Genomic DNA, 6,164 nt, shown 5'->3' with positions numbered 1-6,164 from the left:
GGGAGCAAACATGTTAAACTTGTGGGGAAAGTCTTTGACCAATGACCAATATGCTTGTGCTTGTGCGAGCGTTAGGCAGGAGCTTTCCAACACAGGGTTTTTACCCTACCATAAGCCGTCCCTTTGGGCTGAAGCAGGCGGGTGGTCTGTATCACAGTCTGGGAAGCAGGACCTCAGGTGAGTCTGTCAGCTGACTGCCTTCCCTATATCATAGCCAGCTGAGGAAATATGGCAAGGCTGATGGAACCCGCTTATAACCAAATGTTTCTCTTCAGAATAGGAGATTTTGCTACCAAATATCAGCAGCTCTTCTCCCTCAGAATGCTGTTCTGGTGTAGACTAGGGAAAGCTTCCACGGTCCCCAGCTTATGAAAAGCTCTTTGCCCAGTTGGTTTCATCCGAGAAAGAGCCAGAGGGGCTGATCTCAACAAATAGGGCTGCACACCGAGAGTCCTTTGGGTAGGGCGCCCCCATTCCTCCTCCACGAAGTAAGACACAAACGGAATTGCCCAAACGGGAAGAAGCCTTCTGAGCCCGGCAGAGAGGCAGACTCTCCCAATCAGCATTCCCACACGGCTGAGCCCAGGGAACGGGACAGAGAGAGGGAGAAAGAGAGCCGTAACCGCGAACTTTTCCACAGTGTAGTCTAGGCCCCACCTTTCAAGCCCACTTGAATTTCCTAGAGAAAGCACCAGGCCTCTCTGTGCTTTCCTGTGGCAGGAAACTTTGCTTTCGTTCTGTAGGAGACACATTGACTCAGAACTGCCCTACCCCAAGGACTCACGGTGTGCAGGCCGATTGGTTGAGATCAGCCCTTCTAGCTCTTTCACGGGTGATACCAACTGGGAAAAGAGCCGTTCAAAACCTGGAAACCGTGGTGGTTTTCCCTAGTCTACACAGGAACAGCACTCTGAGGGAGAGGAGCTGCTGACGTGTGGTAGCAAAATCTCCTCTTCTCAATAGAAACATTTCGTTGTAAGCGGGTTCCGTAAGCCTTGCCCCATTTTCTCAGCTGCCTATAATGGAGGCCAATCAGGTGGCAGACTCCCCTCAGGCCCTACTTCCCAGGATGTGATACAGACACGTCGCCTGCTTCAGCCCAAAGGGATGGCTTAGGGTAAGGTAAAAACCCTGTGTTGGAAAGCTCCTGCCTAAGCCTCTCACAAGCACAAGCATATTGGTCATTGGTCAAAGGCTTTCTCCACAAGCTTAACACGTTTGCTCCCATCTAGCCTCCGAAGTCTGGGTTTACCTAGCTAGGAATCAAACTTGAGGAATAGTACTCAGAGGGCTGGCGAATGCAAACTCTTTCACCAGGCAGCCCAAACCGAGTACACCTACTTGTAATTTCCAGGGGCAGAACAAATGGTGTCAACTTACAGGCCTCCAGCCTGGGAGGGGTGATGGACACATTCTCCATGTGAAACAAGCCCATGCCTTCAGGGTGAAAGGCCGCTATGCCTCTTTGCTTTGGCAACCCAGGGATAGGGTCAGGTCTGAAAGGCTTCCAAAGGAGCAGAGTCAGAGAACCTTTGAACCACAGAGCAGGTGCAGCCGAGAACAATGACTGCTCTTGGCCTGAGAACACCCACTGCCCAGCGCTTCTTTTGGGTACACACGTGTAGAAGAAGGTTGTTGAATTCTGCTGCGTGATAACTTCTCAGGCCCACGAAGTGTGAGGGCAAGGAGAGTGGCCCTGCATCTCATCCCAGTTTCATGGGTCAGTTGTATAAGGCAAACTCCCTGCTTGAATCCCTCTGTGGGCTACGTAACCTCCAGAGAAAGATGGATGATTGGGACCCAGGGCTGGAATCTAGGTTAATGTTCTGTGCATCAACTTCGCAGCTGTTCTCTCTAAGCGGGTCCCAAAAGCTTTTTGGAAGGGTTTCCTTAGAGGGTCAGAAACAGGAAATTGACCGACAGGCCCACGGGGATGCCAGTTCTCTCCAGCAACAACGCTATCAGCCTCACACGCTTGGGTTCTCTTTGGTAAATGGAAGAACACTATGCTTCTAAGCTTCTTCGATCCAGTGTGAGAGTCGCATTACCACTGCATCCTAGGATTCCAAGTGTTGCCATGCCGTCACAATTTCCAGCTCTTAGGCCTATGATGGCAGAGTGTCTGGCAGTTCTGAAAGAGACCTTAGGAATGCAGGCGTTTTGGCTCCTTCCACCGAGAAACCAGCTCCTGCAGATACTCAGTCGTTAGGTATTTCATGGTAGAATATCGCTAGGCGCCCTCTTTCTTCCTCTACGAGGTAAGACACAAACGGAATTGACCTACAGGGAAGAAGCCTTCTGAGTCCGGTAGAGAGGCAGCGTCTCCCACTCACCATTCCTCCACGGCTGAGCCCAGGGTATGGTACCGTGAGAGGGAGAAAGAGAGCCGTAACCCCGAGCTTTTCCACAATGTAGTATAAGACTCACCCTCAAGCTCACGTCCACTTCAAAGAGAAAACACCAGGCCTCGGTGTGCTTTCCTGTGGCAAGGAAACTTTGCTTTCATTCCTTAAGAGGCACATTGGCTCATGACTGCCCTACCCCAAGAATTCACGGATGTGCAGACTGATTAGTTGAGATCAGCCTTTCTGGCTCTTTTATGGATGAAACCAACTGGGAAAAGAGCCGTTCTAATCTGGGGACCATGGTGGCTTTCCAAACTTTACAGAGAAAGAGCACTCTGAGGGAGAGGAGCTGCTGGCTTTGGTATCAATATGTCCTTTTCTGAATAGAAACATTTCGTTGTAAGCGGGTTGCATCAGCCTTGCCAAATTCTCTCAACTGGCTATAAAGGAGGGCAGTCAGTAGGCCCCACCCTTCAAGCCCACTCCAATTTCACATAGAAAACACCCGGTCTCGGTGTACTTTCATGTGGCAAAGAAACGTTGCTTTCATTCCTTAGGTGTGACTTTGGCTCAGAACTGCCCTACCCCAAGGATTCAGGGATGTGCAGCAAGTTTAGTTGAGATCAGCCCTTCTGGCTCTTTCATGGAAGAAACCAACTGGGAAAAGAGCCGTACTAAGCCGGGGACCATGGTGTCTTTCCCTAGTCTACACAGAAACAGCACTCTGAGGGAGAGGAGCTGCGGGCGTTTGGTAGCAAAATCTCCTATTCTGAAGAGAAACATTTCGTTGTATGCGGGTTGCATCAGCCTTGCCACATTTTTCAACTGGCTTTAAAAGAGGGCAGTCAGTTGGCAGACTTACTTGAGGCCCTGCTTCCCAAGCTGGAAACATCGCTTTCATTCCTTAGGTGGCACATTGGCTCAGGACTGCCTTACCCCAAGGATTTGTGGATGTGCAGCCCGATTAGTAGAGATCAGCCCTTCTGGCTCTTTCATTGCTGAAAACAACTGGGAAAAGTGCCATTCTAAGCTGGGGACCATGGTGTCTTTCCCTACTCTACACAGAAACAGCGTTCTGAGGGAGAGGAGCTGCTGGCGTTTGGTAGCAATATCTCCTATTCTGAAGAGAATCATTTCGTTTTAAGCAGGTTGCCTCAGCCTTGTCACATTTTCTCAACTGGCTATAAATGAGGGCAGACAGTAAGCCTCAACCTTCAATCCCACTCCAATTTCAAAGAGAAAACAACAGGCCTCGGTGTGCTTTCCTGTGGCAAGGAAACTCTGCTTTCATTCCTTAGGTGGCACTTTGGCTCAGACCTGCCCTACCCCAAGGATTCAGGGATATTGCAGCCCGATTAGTTGAGATCAGCCCTTCTGGCTCTTTCATGGGTGAAACCAACTGGGAAAAGAGCCGTTCTAAGCAGGGGACCATGGTGTCTTTCCCTATTCTACACAGAAACAGCTCTCTGAGGGAGAGGAGCTGCTGGCGTTTTGTAGCAATATCTCCTATTCTGAAGAGAAACATTTCGTTGTAAGCGGGTTGCCTCAGCCTTGCCACATTTTCTCAACTGGCTATAAATTAGGGCAGTCAGTAGGCCTCACCCTTCAAGCGGAGTCCAATTTCATGGAGAAAACACCATACTTCTCTGTGCTTTCCTGTCTCAAGGAAACTATGCTTTCATTCCTTAAGTGACACATTGGCTCAGAACTGCCCTACCCCAAGGATTCAGGGATGTGCAGCCTGATTAGTTGAGATCAGCCTTTCTGGCTCTTTCATGGAAGAAACCAACTGGGAAAAGAGACGTTCTAAGCTGGGGACCATTGTGTATTTCCCAAGTCTACACAGAAACAGCACTCTAAGGGAGAGGAGCTGCTGGCGTTTGGTAGCAAAATCTCCTATTCTGAAGAGAAACATTTCGTTGTAAGCGGGTTGCATCAGCCTTGCCACATTTTCTCAACTGGCTATAAATTAGGGCAGTCCATAGGCCTCACCCTTCAAGCCCACTCCAATTTCATAGAGAAAACACGCGGCCTCGGTGTGCTTTCCTGTGGCAAAGAAACTTTGCTTTCATTCCTTATGTGAGACTTTGGCTCAGAACTGCCCTACCACAAGGATTCAGGGATCTACAGCCCCATTAGTTGAGATCAGCCCTTCTGGCTCTTTCATGGATGAAACCAACTGGGAAATGAGCCGTTCTAAGCTGGGGAACATGGGGGCTTTCCCTAGTCTACAAAGAAACAGCACTCTGAGGGAGACGAGCTGCTGGCGTTTGGTAGCAAAATCTCCTATTCTGAAGAGAAACATTTCGTTATAACGGGTGGCATGAGCCTTGCCACATTCTCTCAACTGGGTATAAAGGAGGGCAGTCACTAGGCCTCACCTTCAAACACACTCAAATTTAATATAGAAAACACCATGCCTCGCTGTGCTTTCCTCTCACAAGGAAACTTTGCTTTTATTCCTTAGATGGCACATAGGCTTAGAACTGTCCTTCCCCAAGTATTCAGTGATGTGCAGCCAGATTAGTTGAGATAAGCCCTTCTGGCTCTTTCATGGATGAAACCAACTGGGAAAAGAGCCTTTCTAAGCAGGGGACCATGGCGTCTTTCCCTAGTCTACACAGAAACAGCACTCTGAGGGAGAAGAGCTGCTGGCGTTTGGTAACAAAATCTCCAATTCTGAAGAGAAACATTTCGTTGTAAGCAGGTTGCCACAGCCTTGCCACATTTTCTCAACTGGCTATAACGGAGGGCAGTCATTTATCAGACTTAATTGGGACAGTGCTTCCCAGGCTGGAAACTTTGCTTTCATTCCTTAGGTGGCACATTGGTTCAGGAGTGCCTACCCCAAGTATTCAGGGATTTGCAGCCCGATTAGGTGGGATCAGCCCTTCTGGCTCTTTCATGGATGAAACAAACTGGGCAAAGAGCCGTTCTAAGCTGGGGACCATCGTGCCTTTCCCTAGTCTGCACAGAGACAGCACTCTGAGGGAGACGAGCTGCTGGCGTTTGATAGCAAAATCTCCTATTCTGAAGAGAAACATTTCGATGTAAGCGGGTTGCATCATCCTGGCCACATTTTCTCAACTAGCTATAAAGGATGGCAGTCAGTTGGCAGACTTACTTGAGTCCCTGATTCCCAGAGTGGAAACTTTGCTTTCTTTCCTTAGGTTGCACTTCGGCTCAGAACTGCCCTACCCCAAGGATTCAGGGATGTGAAGCCCGATTAGTTGAGATCAGCCCTTCTGGTCTTTCATGGATGAAACCAACAGGGCAAAGAGCCGTTCTAAGCTGGGGAGCATGGTGTCTTTCCTTAGTCTACACAGGAACAGCACTCTGAGGGAGACGAGCTGCTGGCGTTTGATTGCAAAATCTCCTATTCTGAAGAGAAACATTTCGTTGTAAGCGGGTTGCATCAGCCTTGCCACATTTTCTCAACTGGATATAAAGGAGGGCTGTCAGTAGGCGTCAACTTTCAAGCCCACTCCAATTTCATAGAGAAAACTCCAGGCCTCAGTGTGCTTTCCTGTGGCAAGGAAACAGCTTTCATTCCTTAGGTGGCACTTTGGCTCAGAACTGCCCTACCCCAAGGATTCAGGGATGTACAGCCCGAGTAGTTGAGATCAGCCCTTCTGGTTCTCTCATGGATGAAACCATCTGGGGAAAGAGCAGTTCTAAGCTGGGGACCATGGTGTCTCTCCCTAGTCTACACAGAAACAGCATTCTGAGGGAGAGGAGCTGCTGGCGTTTGGTAGTACAATCTCCTATTCTGAAGAGAAACATTTCGTTGTAAGCGGGTTGCATCAGCCTTGCCACATT

The 6,164-nt window shown here is 49.2% G+C and overlaps 1 long non-coding RNA gene across 1 annotated transcript; it reads right to left on the bottom strand.

Annotated features, from left to right (window-relative positions):
- Positions 1 to 742: 742 nt before the first annotated feature.
- Positions 743 to 4,635, bottom strand: LOC309653472. Its single transcript, XR_014259207.1, has 2 exons — positions 4,055 to 4,635; positions 743 to 2,532 (listed from the first exon to the last, which is right to left on the bottom strand). It is a non-coding gene; the product is annotated as an uncharacterized lncRNA (long non-coding RNA).
- Positions 4,636 to 6,164: the final 1,529 nt, after the last annotated feature.

This window comes from Balaenoptera physalus (genome assembly GCF_965194825.1).
Source record: "Balaenoptera physalus genome assembly, contig: HAP1_SCAFFOLD_75, whole genome shotgun sequence".
Taxonomy (NCBI): Eukaryota; Metazoa; Chordata; class Mammalia; order Artiodactyla; family Balaenopteridae; genus Balaenoptera; species Balaenoptera physalus.
This window is presented reverse-complemented; position numbering and strand designations above follow the sequence as displayed.